The sequence below is a fragment of the Pseudopipra pipra genome, chromosome Z (genome assembly GCF_036250125.1).
Source record: "Pseudopipra pipra isolate bDixPip1 chromosome Z, bDixPip1.hap1, whole genome shotgun sequence".
NCBI lineage: Eukaryota > Metazoa > Chordata > Aves > Passeriformes > Pipridae > Pseudopipra > Pseudopipra pipra.
This window is the reverse complement of record NC_087581.1, coordinates 53,970,915-53,998,230: the sequence shown is the minus strand read 5'-3', so window position 1 is coordinate 53,998,230 and position 27,316 is coordinate 53,970,915.

Here is a 27,316-nt window from a genome sequence, read left to right as displayed (position 1 = left end):
AAGGCTATCAAGCTCATCCTGCCCATGGACATATTATATCTGACCCTGCGGTTTTGACCTGTCTGGCATGGGAGATCCTACCGAAGGCATGTACCATCGCCAGCATAGCTCGCAACAGCGTAGGGGTACACAGGCTTCTTTCCCATTAAGTGGGTTGGGCAAGCCTTTCACTCCCTACTTTTCTGCCACCCATCTATGCTCAATCCTAGGGAAATACCCAGGAACATCCCTTTGTCCTGGCCACCCTTTCAGGCCACAGTAAATATATCCAAAACATACTGAACCTGGGCAGTAGCTGCAGGTGAACCAAAACCAAACCATTCCAGTCCCCGCACTCACCCGGGGCTCAGGTACTTCCCATGACCCCCGCCCGGCTAAAACTCCCCAACTTCCCAGAAGAACCCGCTATCTACCCTGGCCTTATCCTCCCCCCACCACGTCACCACAGATCCTCCCCTGTGCTGCTCACCTGCAACACTCCACAGAGGACTGCCCCGCCTGCCCTTCCACCAGTACTGAGGACCCCCATGGTCTGCCCAACACCCCTCCCCTCCCCCAAATTGGGCTGGCAAACCTCCATGCGTTCTGCAGTTCCTCCTTTCCTCCTCCACGAGGGTGTGATCCCCAGCACCCACTGGCCGTGCTGTGCACCCAGTGGAACCAGCACGTGGCCCCCTGCAGCACAGCCCCGGCAGACCAGTGTCTTACCACTCTCATTGCAAAATGCTTATTCCTTATATCTAGTCTGAATCTACCTTCTTTTGGTTTAAAACCAGTAAAACTTGTCCTATTTCTTTAGGTCCTGCTTAAAAATCTGCCTCCATCCTTCTTATACATCTCCTTTAAATATTGAAGGGCTGCAATACAATCTCCTCCAACTTTCTCTTCTCCAGGCTGAACAGCCCCAACTCTTTCAGCCTTTTCTTGTAGGAGAGATGTTACAACCCTTTGATCATTTTTGTATCCCTCTCCAGACATGCTCTAACAGGTCCATGTCATTCCAATGCTAAGAACTCTAGACCTTTTTCTCCCTCACCCTCTCAAGCATGTTTTTTGGGATATATCCTTATTTTTTTGTATAAGTGAACATTGGGCTCCAAGATATCTTTGACTACCAGTTGGACACTTTACCATCCCACAAATAAACATATCAATCAACATTTAGTTTAAATTTCACATGAAATCATAATTATACATTAATCTTAGTACTTTCCAGTCAGTTTAATAACTCCTTAATGGAGATTGGTGAAAGTATGGATGCTTGCCAGAGGTGGGATCCCCAGAAGACATGCACAGAAACCATCCTAGCGCCTATAAGGTAAATTCCAAGTGATATGATTCATGAAAATAAAATGCATATTCACTTACATTAAAACATCTGTATAAACATATATAAACATATATATACACATATATGTATATATACCTTTCTCTCTTTATATATACATATATTATGTGTATACATCCTGATATAGGCTGAATATTTCTACTTTTCCTCATAAAGCTCAGTTCTTCTGTTCCATAGTAGTGAAGGAGGGAAAGATTTTCAGAGAAATTTTTAACCCTGAAGCTTGAGCCTTTTTTTTTCCTCCCTCCAGCTCTTCTGCCACAGATAACAAGCCATGAACATGTCCTTAAGAACTCTCCAGGTAGCTGACAGTCAGAGCTTTTTCAAGCTTTTCAATCTGTTCGTGTCCTAGAGTTGGTGGTGCCTTTTCCTGTCTCTCTTGTCACCTGAACACCAATTTTGCTTTTTCGTTCTGATGAATTTCAACCACTTACGAATAGGATTTTACCCTTTGGGGATCTTCCCAATTACCCCTCCCTCCCTCTGCCCCTCCCATTTTATAGCAAACCTCACTACAGTATTTGAAGCCATTGACACACTGTTTCAGCATATATTCACTTCTCTGCACAGAAAATCCCTATGGGTCAGGAGTAAAACCCACTGCTTCCTTTTTATAGCAAAGAGAATTCTTAAACTCTGCAGAAACTCTGCAATTTCTAAAGTCAGGGCATAAAAAAAATGTTCACGGCTTTCTGTGAAAAGTCAAAATGTAAAAGAATAGGACTCTTGGATGTTCTGAATGTAGTTCTCCTACATGTTTTAAAACTGTTCATACTTAATAAAGCAGAATACAAGATGTGTGTATTCTCCATTATTCCAAAGGAACTTCTATTTTTACAAGGTAGTACGAAACGCATTAAGGAACTTGGAGCCTGCAGTAGATGACCATGTAAAGTTATGTCACCATTTCAATTTGTGTAGTTATTGTTTTGCTTTCTATGATAGTTGAGAGTGACTCTAGGCATAAAATTTCTATCTGTATTGTGCTCACAATTTATAATTTACATATACATGTCAGAAAGGGAATAGCAACAGAATGTTCGTTGGTAGTAATAATGAACTGGAGCATCAGGATTATAAGAAACATACATGTTAAGTGCATCACTATGTGAAATATAAAATGACAAGAATAACGTTTATTGGATTGCCCTTTCTTCATATTAAGTAGATGGTTAGCTATGCATCAAGCTGTGAACTCTTTACATGTAATTACTGAAACAAGTAGCACTGTCAAAGCCAGTTCAATTACTCTCATGATTAATGACTCACTGAATCTAGTTCATAAATAATTGACATCTACTACCTTGAAGCTTCCCTCTATACTTGGTAAAAACTGTCATCATTCAGGCAAAATAAATGGCAATAGGAATGTTTTCAGCAAAGATGATGAAGCCCTTCACAAGTCAGGATAGCTACAATTTGCATGTACTATGGAATTCTGAAGAAGGACAGACAATAATTAGTTTTTTGTATTTTGATCTATTTCTACATTACATTAAAAAAAATAACATTTCTTTCTGATTCCACCTTTACTTTCAAAGGCGTTGGCTAACAAGTTCTTAGCGCACCTTGAACTCCTGTCAATTCGTTTGACAAAGGCATAAAGGCATCATGTCACTGTAGTGGTTAGCCTACCTTCTATTACACAGGAGAAAACCTTCAGTTAACTGAAGTTTTCCAGGATATTCATATGATCTATCAATTATGGATCCAGACAGATTGGGCTTCTTGAGATACAAAACACCACGCAAGTGAATAAGAACCAAAATTGCTCACCAAATAAAAGGAATTTCGACTGATTTTTCTGATCTTGCAATTCATAAGCGATATGAGATTAGGAACTGCAGATTCTGGATGAGTTCCTAGTCTATTCTGTGATTTCTGGATCATCAATAGCATTTCCAGTCTTCTGCTTGCAAGTATAGGTAAAGGGCCCTTCTCCAAGTTCTATGACTAGGCCTGTTGGAAATCTTACCAGTGAAATAAAAACATTTACATAATTTACTTCAAAAAGTAAATGTATCTTTCATTTCTCTTAGTTTTGTAACCTAAACTGATTTTGCAGATGAATAAATAGCTTCCCATCACAATCAATATTTTCAATATAAATATTAAGGCACATTTAAATCTTTTGCATTAGACTACTCATTAAAGGACTATTTGCCAGAATTTGTGAAACATAGATTTATAGAATGCAAAATGTATACCATGAATTAAATAGGTGGGAAAGAAAAGGACCAAATGTTCTACTGAAATTCATGAGTCATTCTCTATTGAGCTAGAAATGCTGAGCATTTAAATTAAAACACATGATGTTAATCTTGTTTTTACTAGAGGTGATCTTGATCTTTCCTTCAGTTTGTCCACATCTCTGATAAGAGAGCCAGCAGGAGTTTTACTGTTTCTAGGCTAACAGAAGAGGAAATAGAAATATTATAACTGCTGCTCTGCATGTGGTACTCAGTTTGAGATACTGCATTTCAGATCCCAACAATGAGCTTTAAATCGCTATCCCTACTGCATCGGACAATAAGAATATCCACAGGGCTATATTAACTTTAAAAAAAGAAAGGAAAGAAAGAAAAGAAAGGAAAGAAAGAGAGAAAGAAAGAGAGAAAGAAAGAGAGAAAATAACAGACTACTGAAATCACATAAACAAAGAGGAAATTCTTTTTTGTTTGGTTGTGGGGTTTTCTGTGGTTTTTTTGTTGTTGCTGTTTTGTGTTGTTGTTTTGTTGTGTTTTGTTTGGTTTTTTGTGGTGGTGGTATGCTTTTCCTACAGGACCTGGATTTTTTTTTGAAGAAAGCATTGTTATTTCCATATTCAGAATTTTAGGGAGTGGATCTAAGATTTTTATCTCTACCTCCACCTTTCCAAAAAAAGTGTTTGGAAGCAGATTGACCAACTTCATCTATGCACACAAAAGCATACCTATGTTTGTGGCAAGATTTGAAACAATATTTAAGTATTTTAAATATTTTAAAAAATTAAATTTTCAGGATGTTATGGGCTTTGTGTGTATGGGCTTTGTGTGTTATGGGCTTTGTAGGTGACGGGGTTTCATGGCTCTGTTAAGGAAAGGAATGTTGATACCATCACCTGTAGAGATATTTATCGATTGCAATGGAGAAGTTGAGATGAATTTAGTGTTGTTCTCTCTGAGGAATTTGAGGAAATCATATTCCAAAGTAATATGGTAACTGATGGATAATTGTCCAAGTAAATTTCTGCACAGGCTAAATGTTCAGTATTAAGTGACATACTTATCTGCAGCAAATTTATTTTTACAAATAATTTTAAAGATTTCTAAAACATAACAAAACATCATGCATGAACGCATCTTAGAGTAAACTGTATGGTTTCTGTAGTCAGTATCTTTTGACATTAAAGGCTCTATTGGATGTGGCTAATGCAAGTTATTTGATGTGATATGGGTTCTTTTCCTGTGTGTGCTTTGTTTCCTCAGTTTGGTGAATATATTTGAATAATATGTTTCTGAGATAGTTTGGAAGAATCTAAATTTATTTCGTGAAAGAAAGATATCTCCAGATGCTTAGATCACCTAAGCATCAAAGTACGGTGAAACAATAGGATTAAGATGAAACTATAATTTTTTGTTCATTTCAAGATGTATAACAGGACCACCTGTGATTCAAATCAAAGTTAATTAGGGATTTGCCTTTCTTTTGAATGAGATCAGAATTCAGTTGTATGTTGTTTATAAATTTAAATGTTGTGCAAGAGAGCAGTATTGCATCTATAGAGACAGTTCTTCAATACCTGCTTTTTTCAGTGTCAGACATATTTTTAAAAAAGCAACAACAAATAGCAAGTTGACTTTTAAAGGCCAATAGAACAATTTAAACTATTTTTCCTGATAACAGTGTACAAAATAGAATATCAGTATTGGAATACCAAAGCCATGTGATAACAAAAGATATAATTATATGCAAGTGTTTATTTCTCTTAAAGCTCCAACTGCTCTATAACTTTTAAAGATATTAACTGCATGGAAACACCATTTGAAGATTGTCTATAAAATCAGTATTCTATTTTGTACACAGTAGACTCTATAAAAGATTTTCTTCTTGAAACAGCAGTTAATGGTTTATAAAGTTTACTATTGATTTAAGTCAGAGTTATCAAATGTTAATCAAGAGGTTTAGGTTATCGTCTGTGACCTCTTTTTTCTTTTTTGATGTACTGTCTTTGAAAGGATGACATGAACTTCAGAATACACACTTATTAATGATCATTGTTTTAAGTGTACAGTGGTTTAACAGTACACGCTTGTATCCAGCTTATTTTGCAAAGAATTTCATGCTCACTTTTTTGGCATTCTGATGAAAATGACTGGGGCAAGGTATTTCAACTGCCTACATACTACATGGTTCAAGAAAGCACATGTGTAAATATTTTCATAATTTCCAGGTCAAGAATAAAGTGTGACTTCAAGACTGGAGATTCAGATGTGAGTTCTTTGAGCATGGTGTTGGGGACTTAGATTCAAAATTTGCAGCACCTATTTTTGGGGTAGCGTATAACTTAATGGAGTTGATGAAGAATAAGGCAAGGGGATTCTTTAATAAGTTTAAAACTTTATGGCATTGTGTTAGATGCCATAAAGTTGACAGGAAAGTGTTTCTCTGAGAGCCCTGATAATGAAGTTTCTTTCAACATTGATGTTTACAGTCCCTGTTTTATTAATGTGATAACTTGCAAGAACTCCACAAGGAAAATACTGTTAAGTGTAATAATTATTCATCATGAAATCTCTATTAATTCTTAACACTTGGTGCTATGGGTACAATAAGCATGGTGTATCTATTAGGGTGATTTTAAATCCGTGCTAGACTAATGAAGAGAGCATTTAATAACAACAAGTAGATTAGCAATAGCATTTGCTCATCAGAAGGACTTTCATTGTCTCAAGTTGTTATAAGCTGTGAAAAAGGAGAGGTCGAACTGGATGTAGAATTTCAAGTCTGGGGTAATTCCATTGACTTTAACGGTCCCTTGTGTCAAATGAATAGTGAGATAAGAGCAAATGAAAAATGTCCAGAGCACTATAAAAGTTGCCGCAGTTGAGAGTAAATATTAGCTATTATTCACCTGCAGGTGATTATGCTGTAGAGACAAGCAAGGAGTTTTGCACACCTGCTTTCTCTTCCCTTTCTTATGAGCGTTTTGTGACAAAATACTTTTGCTTTGCTTCTGCTGACAGATTTGCTTTTGTTGAGCACAATAATTTTATTTAGTTTCATTAGTCCAAGTTGGGCCCTTGAATGGTGTTGCATCCAGTTGGCAGCTGGTCACTAGTGGTGTCCCCCGAGATCAGTGTTGGGCCTAGTCCTGTTTAATATTTTCATTAATAATCTGGATGAGAGGATTGAGTCCACCATCAGCAAATTTGCAGGTGACACCAAGTTGGAGGGGAGTGTTGATCTGCTGGAGAGTAGAAGAGCTCTGCAGAGGGACCTGGACAGGTTGGATAGATGGGCTGAATCCAGCAGTATGAGGTTCAACAAGACCAAATGCCAGATCCTGCACTTTGGCCACAACAACCCCATGCAGGCCTACAGGCTGGGGGCAGAGTGGCTGGAGATCAGCCAGGCAGAAAGGACCTGGGGGTACTGATTTACAGAAGGCTGAACATGAGCCAGCAGTGTGCCCAGGTGGCCAAGAAGGCCAACGGCATCCTGGCCTGTATCAGGAATAACAAGAAAGTGATTCTTCCTCTGTACTCGACGCTGGTGAGGCCACACCTTAAGTATTGTGTCCAGTTCTGGGCACCCCAGTTTAGGAGGCTGAGATATTAAGGTAGTGGAGCATATCCAGAGAAGGGCAATGATGCTGGGTGAAGGGTCTGGACCACAAGTCCCAGAGGAGAGGCTGAGGGAGCTGGGGTTGTTTATCCTGGAGAGGAGAAGTCTCAGGGGAGACCTCATCACTCTCTGCAACTACTTGAAAGGAGGTTGTAGCCAGGTGGGGGGCAACCTCTTCTCCCAGGCAACTGGTAACAAGATGAGAGGGCACAGTCTTATGTTGTGCCAGAGGAGGTTTAGTTTGGACATTAGGAAGTTCTTCACAGAAAGGGTGATTGGACATTGAAATGGGCTGCCCAAGGAGGTGGTGGATTCACCATCCCTGGAGGTGAGACTGGAGGAGAAAAGACCGGATGTGGCACTTAGTGCCATGGTCTGGTTGACAAGGTATTGTTGGCTCATAGGTTGGACTTGATGATCTCTTTTACAACTTAGTTTATTCTGTGATTCTGTGATTAAAAATACACAGCTTTGTGTGTGTATGCACATACGTATCCTGCAAGAATGGTACACACACAAATATCTCTGCCTCAGAACCTCTTTTTCAAGTTGTCATTCTGCTCTTCTCTGATGTAGATCAGAAAACCCATTCTGAAACTTTTGAAAAGTCATTTGGAACTAGATGCTGTTCATATGGAATATGGCCATCATTCACTCTGAAAAGGGATGACAACTGCTAACTTACTATGGAATAAACAAGCCTGCGGACCAAACAAGCATATGGACCATAACATTCTATGAACAATATTTAGTGGTTTATGGGTTACAATGATTGATGGTTGCACTGGATGATCTTAAAGATCTCTTCCAACCTTGATGATTCTATGATTCTGTGATTCCATTATCTCAACACACACATCTGTCCTACCAAGGTGTTTTTCTGTTCTTTGCAAGGCACTCACATCTCTTCTCATACTTAATTACTTAATATTCTACCAGAATCGTTTTCTAACAATACTTGATGCACATATGGATGATTATTTAAATTGATTTATATTTTTTTAAATATGCTGCTATAGGGCTAGAAGACTGATTTTTTTTTTTATTTCTTTTTTTAATAGCAATCCCTTGTTTATTTTTTTTCTCAGCAGGTGGAGCAGTTTGGTTATGGGTTGCAACATTCCTGTCAAAAATTACTGTTTAGCTTTTCTTGCCCTGTTGCCCTCACAAACCAGGAAGTGCAAGACTATAGGATATCAGTGGTACCCAAATTATATTAAATAAGTCAAAACAAAAAAAAACCTCAATGAATACACTATTTCTTCTGAATGTAAGTATGAAAATTTTTCATTAACACAACTGTCTAGAGTAGAATTCTACTATAGCTTGTAGCCTAGTAAGTTTGGATTGTGTCTACTGTGTCATCCCAGACTAAAAATCTTTCTCTGAAGCTCTAAATCACAAGCTGGCCACTAACTCCTGCATCCTGTATGGTGCCCATCGTTCGACACTGGCATCAAAATACACTTACAGTCCCAAAGAAAACACATGCTATAACCTCTTCATCTACTTTGTGCTCGTGAAGCAGATAGTTCAACAGGTCAGGGTGGCAGGAGGAAACTGTTACTCTTCCCTTATCCCACTACTTTTCTGACCCACGTGGCCTCTGGAGAAATGTATGCTGAAATTTTCACAATGATGATGAAAAGCTTAGAGAGCTCCACTCACTGCAGGGAATACAAATGTCCTTTTTTGTGTACCTTCTCTGGGCTACATGCAACTTTAACTGCTATTCTGCCTTCTGCTTCTTCCCAGTGCCGGTCCAGTGAAATGTGGACTAGTCTTTCAGGACACATAAGAGAAACATAAAATTTGTTCCTGTTTAGGCTCCAGTATGTCATCTTCTCAGAACTGTTTTCTTCTGTCAGAAGTTTGAGTCTGTCAGTTCTGTTTGTTCAGTATTAAAAACCTGTTTGGCATCCTTATGGTACAAAAACTCCTTTGTGTAAACGTGTTTATTCTCTTGATGCTTACTTTCTTCACAATATAGATGTGTTATATAAGGAAATATTTGTGTACTTATCAATGGAGTTTTCAGTATGTTTTTTTAAATCATTTTTATTTTAAGACAAATATTTGCTATCTGCTGAAATGTCCTGCCTTCAGAAATGAATGGATTGCCATACTTGGTCCTGTTGACTATGGAAAACACAAACGCTAAAGCACCAACTTTCTCAGACCTGTTATTTTTTAAGTTTCCCAAATGGTCTTTTGATCTCACTTACATCTTAGCCTTGGGGGGAAAAAAAAAAAGCCAGTTCTCAGGTGATTGCAAATTTTCATTTGCATTTTAATGGTCTCTTTTCTAGTGGGTCTGCTTATGTATCCCTGAAGCAGTACAAAATAGAGCAATTGTTATTCAAATGTGACCATTTAAAAAAAATAATTTCAATGTAACAATAATTAAGTTTGGTTGTTATATGATTTTTTACATGCAGATTTCAGACCTTCTTCCTGCCCTTATAAATAAGTCTATCCTTATTTTATGGCGGCTTGTGAATTATACATACCAAGAATAAGATTTTTTGTTAATACTTCTTTTTTTCCTGCGATGATTTGATGACTTTGTGGAAGCATGTTTTGTTTTTTGATTTATTTACAAACAAATTTAAACTGATTGTTCTTGGTTATTGAAAATCTTTTTGTTTGTAGTATCTTGATCAGTCAAGTAGAATAGAAGTCTTTCACCTCTTCATGTGTTGACAAAATATTTTACAAACAGGAAATAAGCACTTCTGGAATCAATTAGAAAACTGCATTATTTTTTCTTTCTTGTAGATGCCAGTTTTTTTGCATGTGATCATTTAGATCTTGAGAGGAATAACCATATGACAAATCTGCAACTGTAACTCATCCTACACAAAAAGCTGCAAATAGAGGCAGGTGAAAAAAAGGGAATGGAAAACTTCAGAACCTGAATAGTTTTTAATACTAATTACTGAGCCTTAGCTGTTGATTTCCCTATACATGTTGTATCAAGAGTTATCTACTGAGGGAAGTTATTTCGTGGTAAACTGGGGTGCAAATTTACAGTACATTGGTTACTCTGCATTAACTCCCTGTGAGGAAACAGCATGAGGCAACTTGTTCTACCTTAAAAGTACCTCGCTTAAAGGTGCTTTTTGTATGGAGGAGTTAGTGGACTGTAAATTCTAACCCAAACTTATTAACATTAAGCTGTCTGAATAGATAAGGCCTTATTTGTCTGTCATTAATTTTCAAGCATCTCTGTGCTAAAAACTTGTCATTGTTGGTCTTCTACAGTCAGAGTTACAAACTTCTTGAGTTCAGGCCTGTGTTTATACAGCAACTGATATATAATATTCATTGACTATCAATTGGAATCCTTATCTTCATAATGATCCCCACATGTTATGAAGTACCAACAGTAGGTCTCATATATACAATAAATATAATAATAAGATCGGTACTTTTAGATGTGCTGTTACAGACCCAGCAAAAATTTGATACTAAACGCTTGTGATGTTCTCTATCTGGCAGTTTGAGAGCTATCTCCATTAAAAATTAAGCACCCAAACTCCTTCAAGTTGAGAAAATTGACATTGCTACTTCTACCTGTCTCAAAATGTAGATCATGCAGAGCATCCATAGGCTTCTAAAGAAGGGGCATGGTTGTGATAAAAGTCACTGATTGTCTTTCTTGTATTATTTCCAAAAGATATTTGGAGTCTTAGTAGACAGGAAGTCCACTGAGAATGATTGCGAGACATTTGTCACTGACTACCTTAACTATTTTTTAAGCAAATAATGAAATATATGAATGATAAACATTTGTTCAGGAGGTACAGTTGCCAGGACTGACGTTTTGAACACTTGATACTTTTTGCTCTTCAGAGTTCAATAGATTATAAATTCTCCACAAGGTTGTCAGTACATGGAAATAAAGAAAAAGAAGCTAGAGACTGTCTAGAAATTATTTTGGTGTGAATGTCTTTTGACAAAGAACTAACTAAAAATGAAAGGAAAAATTTTACCTTTTTCCTTAAAGGAATGGAAATGGGGTTTTCTGCAAAACAGAATTTATTTTGTTTTTGCCAGAAGTTCCATGTTCAGTAAAAATAGTTTGGATGAGTGGAAGAAAATAGAACTGGGTGGTGCTTCATGGTGGAAACTGAATTTAAAGGATATTGATGTTTCACAGGAAATAATAGAACAAAAATTTTTCTTGCTCAAAGATTTGTATTTTTTTCTTGAGGTGTAAAGCTAAAGGTCAGTTGTCAAAAGCTATTCAAATATTAATTGACTAACCAGCATATTTTTGCTTTCCATCTGATAAACTGTTCCATAAAATTTCATACATAAAATAGGAAGTGTTAAAAAAAAAAAAAAATCTATTCCAGGCCATTGCATTGAAATCCAAGAATGACACATGCTTCAAGCCAGCATGGATCCTGACTCATTTTTTGTAGCTGAAAAGAATCATATAGGCTTTGTGTCTTAGCAATATCCTAAGGAGATAACTAATAAGAAATAACATATATTGGTAACCTCTCTAGAATCACTTTCATTTGCAGAGAATGCTCTGGGCTTTACAACGCCAGGAAAGGGCAGGAGCAGACAAAGGGTGTAATATAAGTCTGAACACTGCTTTGCTGGCTCTATTTTTTTTTCCTTCTCAGTATCTGTTATAAGTAAAAATAGATTACCATAGATCTTTTAAAACCAGACCAGACATTTGAACTGTCATTTTCACCTCTGATTTCCATCAAGGTTCATAAATCTTTTTACAGGCACTCAGTAATGTATCCTGTATATCTAGACCCAAAAAAAAAAAAAAAAAAGACAGCGCTTAGTGCTTCTGTTCTGTGGTGGTGAGAGGCAGTGCACTGGACTCTTTGTAGTCCAAAACTAGAGAGTTCAAAAGCACTAACAAAGGACTTCTATGCAGTCCACGCTTTTTTCTGTTACTTTTATTCTGAGCAAAATGTATTCAGCTAAAAAAGAATGGGAAATAGTGGTCTTAAAACAATTTTAATGCCAGAAACTGGATTTTTGGTGCTATAATGAACTGATGTCCTGTAAAAGGTCAAAAAAAATTAGATCAATGAAAGCATTTGATAGTCAGGAGAAATGTAATAGATCTGTATTTATATATGCTTTTTCTCTAATAGGACTGCCCAGTTACTTTATTATAATCAATAGGACAAGTCAGACACATGATGAAAACTTTTTTGCAATTCTATCCATGTGTATGACATGAAAATGGAGAATTATGGTTAGAAAACTGAAACCATCTATTGAATGAACAAGGACATGAAAATGCTCAAGTTCTTAATTTAGTATTTGCACAAAAGCTTCCCAGGAGAGGTTTGAAGATAGGCTTCAGAACTAGCAGATCTCCCGATGATTTATTCTCCAATTTAAGTCCAAGACTGGGTGGACAGTGAAAGATAATAGCAGTAGAGAATTGATAATAAAAATTGAAAAGCACCTGCATGTGAAATACATACAATTTATTATTAGCAAGTCCGTCAGTCCATAGAGATTCTAAGCTGTGTTCTCCACATAAGAACAGGGACATGGAGTTAGGGAAATGTTCTGCACTCTGTTCTGTTCCTACCTAGGTCATTTTTTGATGAAAGGCAGTGGTCATTTCCTTGGATTTTTAACTAAAAGCCTTAATACTCTGGCCCTATGTTTCTCTGTATTTTGTCTCTTATTTCATAAGACATGGTAGATATATTCAATAAACAGTTTGAAAATTGGGATCTCTGCATTATCGCCCTTGAGAGCTAACTGTATCTTTTTGCTACTTGGTTATGAATTTGCTAGAGTCCCTTAGAGTATCATCATCATACTAAAACATAAAATAAATTTTATTACTGGAAAGTTCAGTTTCAAGGATTTGTGGATTGCTACTTCTAGGGAAAAAGAAAAAAAAAAGAGAGAGGAAGATTAAAAATTATGTGAAAGAGGAACACTGAAAGGAGAAAAAGTAAATGGGACTGAAACAATAATCATAGTTGAACTTGGATATTCTTTGTTATTACTAATGGTTATTGCCATATGAGAAGAAAATGTATATTGGTTAGAGAGCCAGTTCATATACTTATATTGAAAATAATTAATGCTTTTTATTTTCACTGAAGTTTTTCATTCAATATTAACTTATCCATGAAGACCTGTAATTGGAAATGCAATTCTTGAGTATTCGATTCCAAAATCACAACCAGTAGAGGACAGTGTTTTCAAAAATATCAGAAGACTGACCATAAATTGTTGACCAGCTGATGATACCATTATGGATGATATTGCTTTCTGAAAATGGTAAGATTTTTCAGGGAGTCCACACTGCTCACAGACAGTACAAGTATGCACCGTTGGCATAATGTAGTATTTTGGAAAGTCTACAAAGTCTGCCTTGCTAAAATACTTCCTCTTATTACCTTTAGACAAACAAAAATATGTAAAGGAAGTGATCTAGTTGCTGTTAAGAACATTCCAGTTATAGTTGTGTACTATCAATCTATTTTTTTTTTTTACATTGTGAATTTGCTTTTACTTCAGAACATTCTTTGGAAAGTCACAGTGTGAACTTTTTAAACAGTATTTTTCTCCTTTTTGTATTATTTCTATGGTTTTGCCTAGTTTTACAAGAAAATGAGTACATACAATGAGTGTTGTGTACGTTTTTTTCAGAAGAAAAATAACACATAAAAAAAGTACCCATTATGCTCACATATAATAAAATGTACTGGCATTGACAATAGAAACAAATGATGAAATCTGATAATGAAAAGAAGTTAGTAAAATTGAGATAAAGGTCTTCCATACTTTTTAGTAAATATACTACAGTTAGCAGATAAGAATTAAAATTTACATGAAAGATCAAAGCTTTCACTCTTATGCACCACTGCCGTGTTAAAAATAAAACTAAAGTAAACAGAGACCTAGTAACATACTATTAAAATATCTGCAGTAGGATTTCTACTACATTAACGATGCTACTAACAATGTATGTAATAAGTTGTATCCCAGACTTCTATAGAAAAAAAAAGGAAATTACTTCTACGAAATTACTAAGAACTTATTGAGATTTGATGCTATCACTTCATTAGAGCATAAAAAGGATATTTGAACCACATGAAATTTGATTTTTCTTTCATGTTTGAAATTTAATGTTATTAATTTGTTTTGTTAGTTGGAAAAATTAATGGAAAGAACACGGGGTGATCATCTTTAATGGTTTTCACTAGTTAGAGACATTAGAATAATTTGCAAAAAAGATTTTTTCATCAGTATTTCAGAATTAAATTGAGAGATGTTATGGAAACAAGACAGCTATTCCTATCTGCAGACTATCTTATTCCTCAAATTAAGGCTGACAACTTCAGACATGTAAATTGAGGATGTTTAGAATTCATTTCCTAAAACATTAGAGTAACAGCATATTGTCTCCTCAATTCAGTGTGCCCGTTGCAAGCAAGCTCAAATAGTTAGAATTGTCTTTTCAATCACAGTATGTGGGATCTAAAAATTATTCCAGTTCTTTCTGGTCCTTGAAAGGAAACTCAGTTCATTTTGACAAGTTGTCATAAAGGCCCACTTTTGTTTTCAGGTAAAGCAATGGAAAGATGCAAGGTTCGTTAGGAAATAGAATTAGTCCTCCCATAATTTTACAAACAATCCTGAAACTGACATCACAAGTCCTATGCAGTGTAAACACTACTGTCATCATCATAAGAGAAATTATATAAATCTTTATTTCCTTAAGAACAGAATGACATAGGGAAAAGATTGGCCATGAGAGAGAAAAACATACAGGAGTGCTACATGTTAGGTCTAGTCAGTAATATCTTTCTTAAAAAGAGCCTCAATTGATTTTATTTTTCTTTTTACTTCTGTTTCTCATCTATATTTGTCATTTATTATGCAGGTACAAGAAACATAGCTCTTGCTAGGTCTCAGATGCCGGTTTGATTTAAGAACAGAAAGTTAGTATACAGCACATAAATCACAAGTTACACTCTCTCCTGTGACTGGAAGAAAACTTTCTTCCCCAATTATTTTTTTGTTGGATTCTTTTTCAGATTTTAGAATGAGAGTGAATTATAAGGAAAACTACTGGATTCATACCAAATAATTTGCAAAATGTTTTGTAGTGGTAGTTTACTATATTTTTTAATAAATTTGTTCAGAATTTCTGCCATTTCAAATGTATTCTGAAGTACATTTATGACGTGATTTATAACATCTGGCACTTCCACAAGTAGCACCATGGATTTAAGGGGGATTACTTCTATAAACAAATGCTGCCTAAAGTGCACTCTTATTTTGTTGGTTGTATAGTGTTCCATAACAATCATATATGCAGATCTACACCTAGTTTAGTGCATCATTCAATTATTTGATTTCTTTCATGATAGTAACTCTTTTATTCATCACATATTCCTCTTGTTGCTAAACACTTCAAAAATCACCATGGTTGTAGCCTTAGAACATGGAACTGCACAGCATTTAATAGTTTGTAATTTCATGTGATTAGGGTAATGTTATATACAATTTGCATTGGCATTTTGCACAGCAAGCTGACAATTATTAACAATATATTTTTCCCCGTCCTGTTTGTGCAACTATGTTATTCATAGAGGATTACAACTGAGTTAATTTTCAGAAAGAGTGGTTTGAAAGAGGTCTCGAGCGGGGCTGTTTATGAACACAGCCTTTTTCTCTTATTTCTAATTAGTGTGAAATGGTTCCAAACAGGAGTCAGCACTGTAGAAGTCTGTGCTGCACAAAGCCAGCCTTGTTAACGGACACAGAGAACAGTTTGTTTTGCTGAATAAACAACTTTGTCATAGTGCTTTTCAAAAACAGTATAATCCAGTTTACCAGCTGCCCCCTGAAGGTTGAATGCTGTTGATGTGCATCTGGGTGTCTTTCTTGGGGATTAAAAATCTTTATACCCATTTTGAATCCCAGGCCTACTTAGTGAGAGATTCAAAATAGAATAAGTCATAAAAGCAATTTATTTTTTTTAAGCTGGTATAATTTTTTTTCATTTTTAGAGTTGAACTGAAACTGAATCATTGCATATTTGTTCTTAAACTTTCTGTTGTGTCTTGTACAGTTAGAAAGTACTGCATGCTGGCATATACATTAGCATAGGCCTTGGTATAAGTTTTACAACATGAAATGTTGCTCTATTCAGTCTCAGAGTAGGTAGTGGAGATGTTCTTTTGGACCTTCTGCTGTAAAGCAGATTCTATGAATTTTAATTGTCGAAGAATACCAGACCTGATCTTACTGTCAATACTAATGTTGCATATAGGAATGGATGTTTTCATATAGGAATAGATATTTTTATCAGGCAAGGAAAAAAATCTGAACTTATGCATAAAACTCCTTTTGGTGTTAACAACAGCATTGCTATTAAAAGGTAAAAGAGGCCACTTCTGTGTATGGTTTCTTTTCTCAAAAATTTGTAGGGGTGGTAGCCTCAGACTACTCTGTATGATTTTAGTTATTTAACCTTGATCATTAGCTTGTAACCATCACGTAGTATAAAACAAGGACTAGCTTGAAGGCTAGCTAATGATCTGAGCACTTTACTGATAATTTCTCATTAAAGAAGCACTGAGTCAAGAGGAGCAGAAGAGCAAAGGATATGTGAATGGGAACACTTAGTAGTAAAGATTTGTGTGGACTCATTAGACTTTCAACTGTACTTTGCATGGAGTTAACAGGAAGTTTCCTGTTCTCTAAATGGAAGGAGAAGTTGACCCTTTAAAATCTAAAATTATTATGTATAGAATTCTGAGGTTCAGAGGTGTAGCTGACAGGAAGAAAAAGAAGGGTAAGATTGTGCTATGAGAATATTGTATCTTGTGCACATCTTCATGAGAAATATTTGTCAGAGTAGAAGGACAAAACAATAGCAATGTGTTCAACCTGATTTTCTCTCCCATGCACTCTCAGTTCCATCACGTACTTTACCTTTTTTAGTGTATACTACCTACCCACACGTGTGTTAACAGTGAAGAATACTCCTGAGCCTGTAAGAATTTATGTGGCCTCCACTGTTTGAGAGGACATTTAGAAGGTCATGGGATGTTCTGGCTGTAAAAACTGTGAAAGGTATAGAAAGAGAAAATATAAAATATTGCATAAAAAAAAATTCTTTGGTGCTCCTGCACTGAACTGAAGTGAAAGGGTCTTTGCTTCACCTGTAAACAATGCTTTCCTTTCTCAGAATAAGTAGATAAAAAAATCTGAGGCTGTCAAGTATGATAATAAAATGGAGAAAACAAAGGTTGTCTAACAGTTCAAAGGAGACCATTATTTCTTAACTCTGGTATGGTATCAATGGTCTCTCCTTCCTCTCCTCTTTTTTTTTTTTTTTTTTTTTTATTATTCTTCGTGTTTCTATTAATGAATGTTTATGTATCCTTTTTCTAACTTATCTGTCTGCCTCCCCACATCTCTGCCTATCAGCACACCAGCAAAGTGGAAGGACATAGATTCAAAGTTCTACAATAGGAAGAGAGATCACTGGAGTTATGATACCACTAGGTAACTCATAGTTTGATTGACACCTTTGAAAAGGAAATATTATCTCAGCTCTGTATCTCTTTCAGCTTTGGAAATTACAGCTTTGACTGTACTTTCTAATTTGGCATTAAGATGCAGTTGAGAGCACGAAATAAGCACTTATTTCATTTCTAGTCAATTTACAAAAGAGCTTATTGAACATGTAAGCATATGAGGAAGCTGAAATTAAGAGTTATACATAACACAGAAGTGTCATTGATTCGAAAGAATTAATATACCACCTGCCTTTCTTCCTTCCCCTTCCCTTTCCCCTCAGCATCAGGTAGAGCGCCTTGGGCTTTTGATTTCAAAGTCACGATAATATAAAACGTGATTCATTTACTTACTAGCATTAAAAGGTTAAAAGTCAAGCACTAGATATCTTTAGCTCTGTCACAGTGGAGGAGACATAACATAAAAGAGTCTCTCTACTGAATGCTCCTCCCTTTCCTATATGACTCCCTCACCTGTAGTTAGCCTAATTAAAATGAATAGGGGACTGCTCTTAATTGCCTCCCTGCTCTATTAAGTAATGCAGATTACACAATTGAAGAAATTTGAATTTCTTGGAATCGAATCCATCGTCTCAATGATGGGCTTTGAATTTTTTTCCTTGGTTTTAAGTGTTTGTGTGAGTGGCCAAAGACCCTGAAAGATGTCATACAGAGAGATTAGAAAATAAAGATTTTCCAGTAATTTCTTTCATTAACTCCTTTTTTTTCTCTGTGTAAAGTGTGTTACAATGTGAATCAAGAAGTCAAATGTCCCTAGATTTCTCCAGAATTGAATTTACAGGCCAGATCTGAAAAAGACAACTCAAAGCCTTTGTTATAACCATTTTGACTTAAAGACAGAAAAATCTTTAGCCAACCAGAATATTGAATTTTTCTGGAGTTTTGTGCCCTGCAGTATGGACTGATTGCAGGTTGCAATATGAACTGTTATCTTTACAATTAGGCCTTCAAAGAATTTTTGGACACTATTATTTTCCAATTAACTTATCCTAGTTATAGGGGCCAGGACCAGTTTATCACTATGTGGGTATAACCAAAACTGTGTATTCTACACCCTCTGTGTCATTTCTGATGGACTGTTAATAATGGATCATTTGTAGCAACTGCCCAGGCCACACCTGACACCTCAGGCGACAAGCTGGGTGTTAAAGACACCAATGACTCAGCTGTGATAACTCCCCTCCTGGGAGGCATTGCACCTTCACACCCAGCCTGAGGGGCCATCTCTGCTAATGGGCCATACTGGACTGGCATAATAGGAGGCTGCAATGACCTAGATCATCAAAGAGTCCAGAAATATCCCATGACTCACAGAGTTAAATCACCTGTTGGGATTTAACACCTCTGTCCTGGGGGAGGTGCTGGGCATTCCCACCTAAACCTGAGCATATATAATTTTTGGTTTTTGGGACTTCTGGTACCAAGAATATTGGGCAGTGCTAACACTTGTTGAATCCAGAGGAGGCCCAGAATTCCAACAGGACTGCCACTCTCAACAAGACTGCAATCATTACTTTGACAGAACTGAGATCATCATCTGGACCAACAAGTTTCCTTTCCTTTTACTTTGCCCCCACAGGGGCCATGGGGTGCTCAGCACAGGGGTGGACAAACACCATACTGTTCTTGTCCCAGGGTGCTCGGTTATACATCTGTCTTTGTGGGTTAAAACCATATCTCCCTGTATCGTTGTATTTCTTGTTACCTTTTTTCAGTAAATTGTAACTCTTACTTGAGATGGGTTCATTTCTTTTGCTGGTTTACCTTCCAACCAGCACACAACTATTCTAATCAGCAATGATCATAGAATTTTAAAACTGAAATTACTTGTCTGCATAAGGCCACTTGCTTTAACAGCCACCGATACAGTAATTTTCCCCTGGTCATGGGACATTTTCCAGGGCATTAGTGAGTCTGCGTATTCATCCATTTCCCTATTTATCTATATGTCTAAGAAAATTTGTGTTAAATTCCACTGAGTAATGTGGCAGTAAATCTGCAGTATATGAGAAAACTGTGGTTTAAACATGTTTCAAAATGGCTTTTTGTAGTCTCTTTGCTAACTCATGCTTTCTTCTTCCCAAGACCCCCCACGACAAGTGTTATCCCATGCAGGAATGTCCTGGGAAGGTGTCCTAAAGTGTTCTCATTGGACCTTGTTAACCCCTTCCTGTGATTGGGTGTTCCTGTAAGCCCCTTGAGACTTCTAATTGGTTACTCTGTGAGTCCTTCTAACCCTATAAATGTAACCCCCCCATCAATAAACTCTCTCTCTTGCCTCCTCTCCATGGTGGTGTGCTGTCTCTGTGGCTGCCATGGGACCACGTGGGTGGGGAAGGAGGGGAGAGCACCTCTCCCCTCCAGGCTCAGGACCTGAAGAAACCCCTGGTGCTGGAGTTCCCTTTCCCTATCCACCTCAAGCCGTCGGAAATGGTTCCTCAGATGGAAATGGAACTAAAACTGGGCCACCCCACACCATGGGGGGAAAGGGATCCAGAGAGTAATTTGGGAAAAAATAAGAGATTCTCATTTTAAAGTTTCATAGGTAATTTCTCTAGTTTGCCTCTGTGATTGAGTTCAGATTCTATGCTTTCGTGAGGACTTTATTAACATACGTTATCATTTCCAAAGCAACCTTCAGGAATGTCTAGCTGGAGATATTTTGACGTCCGATGCCAGCTATTAAATTAATTTTCTCTTCCCAGTACCTATAATTATGACCTTCAATCTTTCTGCAATCTAAGGACAGTATTTTCCTTCCGTATTCTTTCTAAATGCACTCTAGTCTTTCAGTAATATAATTTTTGTCATTTTTTTCTAAGGTTCAAGAATTACCCTGCTGTTACTGTCCTCAAGGCTATGCAAAGGCAGAATAATGACAATAAGAATTACTTCCACAGACACCTCAGAAGTGCTCACGACGTGGAGGAGGAAGAAATACCTAGAACAGATGACTGGAGCAAATGTTGCAAGGAAAGAGAAAAGGTGAAACTGGTCTTTCAAGAAAAGGAAGAGGTACACTCTGAGAATAAATCAAGGATTCTGGGATAGAGAGATAAAAAAGAGAAGTTACATAGATAGGACAAGGAGAATTACTGGAAAAGGAGGAAAACACTAAACCACTATGATTTTAAAAGCTGTGATGCATACTATTGTTTATCAGGATCCTTAGTAATCTGCTGACTAAGTAGGCATCATATATGCTCTTAGCCAATTGTTTGCATATTCTGTACTTGCATATGAACATGCAGAATTTTAATTACATTGTTGGCACATACAACCTGTTTCCAGTGTTTCAGAAATAAGGACCACAAAATGTCATAAGCCTGCACTGTTTCACATATGTAATATCTTCCTTTTATAACTGAGATACTTTCAGAATCATCTACGTATATAGGACCTTAAAATGAAGCAATCTGTGAAAGACTGTATTCCTTGTCTTTGCCCTGGTTAGCGATTTGAGTTTTTGCCACTTTCTGAATGAGGAAATGTCTTTGAAAAAACCCCCCAGTGATTAGGATTGCTTTCTGAGTTTCGTCACTGAGTTAACAAACTTTGAAGACATTTCTGAAAGAAAAGCTTTTTGATTTGATAACATCATTACTATACAATGGTTTTCATTTCATCTACTGTTACAAAATTCCTAATTATATAAATCTGAATAGGCAGAGTATCTTAACTTTTTCAGTGGAAGGTGAGTAACAAAACACAGATCTTCATGCATTTTTAAGAAATAGTACTGTGATTGGCAAAAAGAAGACATTTGTTTTTGATACAGTCGAAAAGGTTCTCTTTGGCTAATAAAATCACCTATTAAATCTACACTTGTATTGTATTCCTGCAAAAATTGTGTAGAGTCAATTCAATAATATTGCTCTCACAAAATAGTTTGACAGTATTGAAGCTTCTAGGAGCTAATCTGACTTTTCTTTTATGCCAGACGTAATACACCCTCATGTTAAAGAATAACTTAATAATGCTTGCATTTAAATAGCTTTTTCAGGGATTATTAGTAAGCTTTAAATATTCTATATCTTCATCGAAATTCATGTGGAACAAAAGGTGTTTCTGGGCAGAGGAAAGAATATTAACAAATAGGAGAATCTATCACCAAATGGGTTGTTTATATGTATAATTACTGACTGAAATTTGCAAATATTGTGTGTAACTTCAAATTAACTATTAATACTTTTTACTAAATTGCCTCTTTTTTTTTGAGTTACCCTTGTACTGTCCTTCCAATATTCAAGTTAACTTTGGTGCTGTCTTTTTCCCTTCTTTCTTCTCTCAAATCCCATCAGTCCTTTTCAGAAAACAAGAAAACATAATCCCTTCCTCTAAACAATGAGTGGGAAGGCATTTCTCTGTGCTTCTATAGACTACCTCTTCTCATTTATTCAAACTTCTTCTGTTTCTCTAACCCAGTTTTATCAATCTGCACAACTCCTTGGTAGTACAAAAGGCTGTTACTTTTAGTAACATCTTTACCAATTCTTTGATAATTTTTTTTTTGGTTCAAATTGCTCCACTTCATGCGGCTATATATAAAGATGAAAAGCTGGCTTGGGGAGAAAGATATTTGTACTAATATTCGTTTCAGTTTTGTGAAATAGTACTTGCAAAAATAATAAGTAAATACTTTGAAATTCAGAATTTAGAATGATCTACATTCACTCTTTGTATGGCAAATCTGAAAGAATCAATTGTATGCTTATATCCCACCCTCTTAAAAGAAATCATGCTATGTTCACTATTTAGCTTCTACTATCATGTCTTCAAAGTAAAAGTAATCAAGATTGAAAACACTAGTTATGTGACAAATTTATAACAATGCTTTCCAGCTAGCACATATATAGCCCAGTTCTTGTTTGATGCCGAGTTATAGCCTATGAATGGAGCAGGAAAAGTATGCATTGAAAAGATATAGATATTATAATGGAGAGGTAAAAGAACCTAACAGCTAAACAGGTGCAGGACTAGTATAAATGCCAAATGATCTCAAATACTTATTACATAAATTATTATATTCACAACACAATGAAGTGTGCTTTGGAGTTTTCACTGTTGTTAAATGATAGAAATTCTACTATTTTTTGTGCAGAAGAATAAGTGAGATGCACATTCATTGAAAACTAACTTGGCCACAAGTGACCTGGAATATAGAGAAGTACCTGATCCTGTAACCAAACTTTTTTAATATGTTATCTATTCAAGAAGTAAAAGAGGATTTCTCAATGACTTTGTTTATTTGTTTTCCTAGTACCACTTCATTTTAGAATGGACTATATTCCCTTTGTCAGTAGAAAGCATGGGAAAGATGAAGCCCAAGTGTCTATAGGATGGAGTGGAAAAGAGTCTGCAAGTCTCCTTTTCGCTGTTCTGTAGGAGCTTCTGAGAAGAAAGAACATGTAGTTCACTTAGACACACTTAGTGGCCCTATGCATGTGAGCTGCTCCTAGGATCATCAGCAATTTTCATGGGGTCATTGATGATTTCTACTGCATAGAAGGGGAAAAATATTTTCCAACCTTTTTCAGTGCCATTTATATCTAACCTGTAGTATTTTCTCTCCCTGTCATTGTAAACGCATGTAATATGTTTTTCTGCCAAGCTTTCAGTGTTATTGCCTACAATTCTCGTTATTTGATGATTGTGTGAAGTGGGGAAGTATTAGGAGCAGATATTAGAGGAGCTTTTCTGTTTATTTAAAGGCCATAAAAGATTAAGGTGGTGCTACTTTTCCCTGTGTGGCTTCACAGCTATGGAATGTAGGAAGCTAGGAAGTCCCTATTGATTATTCTGATTCGTGTATGTCACAGGCACTATAACTAATTACAGAATTTATGTCTATGATCCATGTTTCCATTTTGATTTTTCCTGAAGATACTAGGTCCAACACCAGCAGCTTTTCATCTTCAGTCAAGATCTCACATGCATGTGTGCCTTCCATGTGTGAGGCATGAATGCCTTTGGAAGAATGGCACATCAAGCCCTAAGTGATCAGAGATATCTCCCCTATTTGCTCCTTAATTTCTTTTTCATTTACCATATAATAACCTGTCATCACCTCCTGCAGTTTCTTCTTTGCTTTCCCACCCTAATCATGGTACTTATTCATCTAATATAACCAGGAAGGACCAATCACCCATTAACTTCCTTTCTGGGTCCTTCTTGTAAGGCCCGTCATCAGGCATTTTGGCATATTTGCTTTTGTCAAGGTCTTTTGTTCCCTCAGGACCTCTAGTCTCAAATTGATCATATATTTCTGTGTGAAATTATACTCTTTGTGGTCTCACCAATACATCCATTCATCTCTCCTCTTTCCCAAGTAGTTCTTATGTAGAAATCTGATCTCCCCTCACTCCCTCCCAATGCCTTTGGCTCTCTTCTCTCTTTCCTTGATACTTACATTTTGTATGGTTTTGTTTACTTAAATACCTCAAACTATTGTCTATATGATGTTAACACAACAATTCAGACAGCAAAAGCCAGGATGTATAAGGGATGAAAATCTCCACCAATAATTGCTATCATCCCATAATGTGCAGATCTTGTTAAAAAAATCCAACAAAACCCCATAATCTAACCAACCAACCATAAAAGTTTGGAAAAGTAAGATTTCAAAATAATTTTCATCAAAAATTCTTAAAAGTAAATTTAATGTCACATATCCTGAATATTTTCTTAATTTAGAAAGTTCTAGGAAAATAGTGAAAAATAGATAGTTCTCAAAAGATAGTACAAAGCAAATTAGTGAACATTATCCGATTTCTTGGCAAAAAGTTGGGGAAAGAGAGAGTCTAAACCCAGAATCTTGAATTATTAAAACGTTTTGCTTTAAGGAATATTGAGAAGTGCTAATGTTTCTTTCAGATATCATCTTGTTTATAGAAACAGTATTATTGTAAAACTAAAAGGAAAGAATTTTTACAAAATTAGAATAATCCAGCTAGCTGTGATTACTTCATCCTTTTTGTTGCTTGACTTGTTTTGTGTTTTGATTTGATTTTGATAACTAGTACATTTTGGTTACTCTTGCAGTATGCAAAATACAAATCAAAGTCTCAGGTGATATCAGAACAAAACATCTGAGGGAAATGGGACTTTCAGATGCTCAGCACTTTCACAAATTGGGCAGGTGCCCTAGGCTTGTAATCTTGAAATCTCATCTCTACAAAAGGAACATTCAGTTTTCCAGCTTTTATGTTCAAAATCAAGAAGCAGACAGGCAGTAAAAGAAGTCTTATGTTCTCTATGACAATCCTTTCCAGCTAGATTTTTTTTCAGCATGTATAAATAGACTGTTTTTCTTTGCCGTTACTATTATTCTACATACCAAGAACTGCACTGCTGGAAAACTGTTACTCAATCAAGCAGACAACTAACTGAAGGAAAACACTAATTTCTACATATATCATAGTAGATTCTTTAACTTTCTGCCCTGTTGCATGTTAGAAACAGAAAACAAAATCAATAGTTTTTCACAGTTGTTGAAATTCCATCATTTAAACCTTTTCCAGGAAGTAATTCTAAAAACCATTGCAGTCTTTTAGCAGATGTCTGAAGAAGCTAGCCAGTAACAAGGAAATACAAAGACAACAAAACACATTTCCAAGTATTTTAAGAGAAGACTTTTAGTAAACTATCTTTCTTGTTCTGTAAGGTTAATGACTTTTATTTTTTGTTATGGCAAATGGAAGCAGCATTTTCTTCACATATTTGACCTGATTCTGTTTCAATTACTTAAAGCTGTGACAATAAAATTTCCATGCTTCTGGATGACATACTACAACTCTGCACCCCACCATGTTTGTCAATGAAATGTGGTTGGGCAAAATAAAAAAAAGTACAGCATCTTCATCTTTCCTCACATGCACATTTCTGAGACTGCTAAGGACCAACCAAATCTCAGTTTTTAATTTATGTTCTCTACAGAATTGTTTCTAAGTGGAAATTGCAAGAACTGTCTCTTTTTATACCATAACATAGGAAGACAGGAAATTGTTGTCTTTCATTAACTCTTTATTCCATAATTGACAAAAATGAAAAACACTGTTTGATAACCAGGCTCCTTATTTGTCTGAGTAATCTGGAAAATGAATGGGCAAATAACGAAGAATAATCTGACAGATGATGGCAGGAGGTAAGACTAGGGAAGCTGATTCTTAGCATTAAAACCCTGTACAATCCTGCCTCAATAACAGAGTAATTAATCAACTGGGCCCAACATATAATCTGATTAAACCCTTCTTTGCTAAAATGGTGTAAAGCAAGCACCCAAATTGAGTCTGAGTGAGCAGAGAAAGATGTAGAAAGTCTAAGCATTTGAGAAGCTGCCTCCCAAATCTGGCATCTGGAAAATGAATAATTTTTTTTTAAGGCTTTTGGAAAATAGAACTGCTTCATACCTTATAGATTTCAGAAAGTTTGCCTTGAATTTGCAGAGGTGAAGAAACCAGAGTTAGGATTCTGAGATCAGTGCTTGTTTCTGGTGGTAAAACACTTGCAGCTTAGATAAATGTCTGAATTCTAAATGTTGACTTATCATCAGAGACTGAAGCTCTGTAACAATAAGAGTACGGTTCAGAAAAGGGAAGTGTACTTGTGAATGGCTTGATATTGTTTCCTGATATCACATCGCATCTCAGAGCACAGAGACTTGTTTTATTGCCCCATCTCAGCACAGTTACAGATACTGTCACACTGCTGAGTACAGCAAAATATGTGGACCTGCATACTATGAACTCCACGACAAAATGAGTTGGGATAACCAATTTCCATTACTGATTAACATTGGAAAATCTCAGCTACCAGTGCCCAAGATATAATTCCACTTCATAACGTCAACACATAATGCATGAATTGATCATTAACTCACAACAGGGCAGGTACTTCTGACTAAGGTAAGATGAATATTAGTCTGTTGCAATTTGGGTTCACACGTATGTCCTGGTGAACCTTGTTATTCTGTAAAACCATTTTAGACACTTTCTTTTTTCTTTTTTTGTTTTTTTTAAATAAAACTTTCTTTTTATGTTTCTAGCAAAGGAATGCAACAATATGATGAAGGAGAAAGAAAAATCAATTAAACTTTTATGAACTTCCAAAATTCGCTCTTCTGTAGAGCTTGTGTGAAGTCTTGGGGAGTCATTATTTACACACTGTTTCAGCCATTTCTTTTAGCAGATGGCTTAATGGGGCAAACAATGGGAGACAAATTCTGGTTCTACATCCAGACAATGTCATTAAGACCCAAGGAGATAGAACTGACCCAGCCTGTAGAACTTGACAACAGCTGTGCTCTCATATTGAGCATGCACTAGCTATATCTCCCTGGATGTAGGGTACTCCTAGGCTCTGGATCAGCTTAGCCTTGATGTTTAGTTGTCCTAAACTCAGTGCAAACATTAGATAGTTTTAGTGCCACTACTTTGTCCATACTATGCCACTACTATGTGCCATAGTACAGGTTAAAACTCATTCTACTTAGGTCCAAGTTGACTGGGCAAAAGAAAAGGTGAGGGTGAGAGGGCAAGAGTGAAAAAGAGGGACTAGATGTGATGCCTGGGAGATGTAG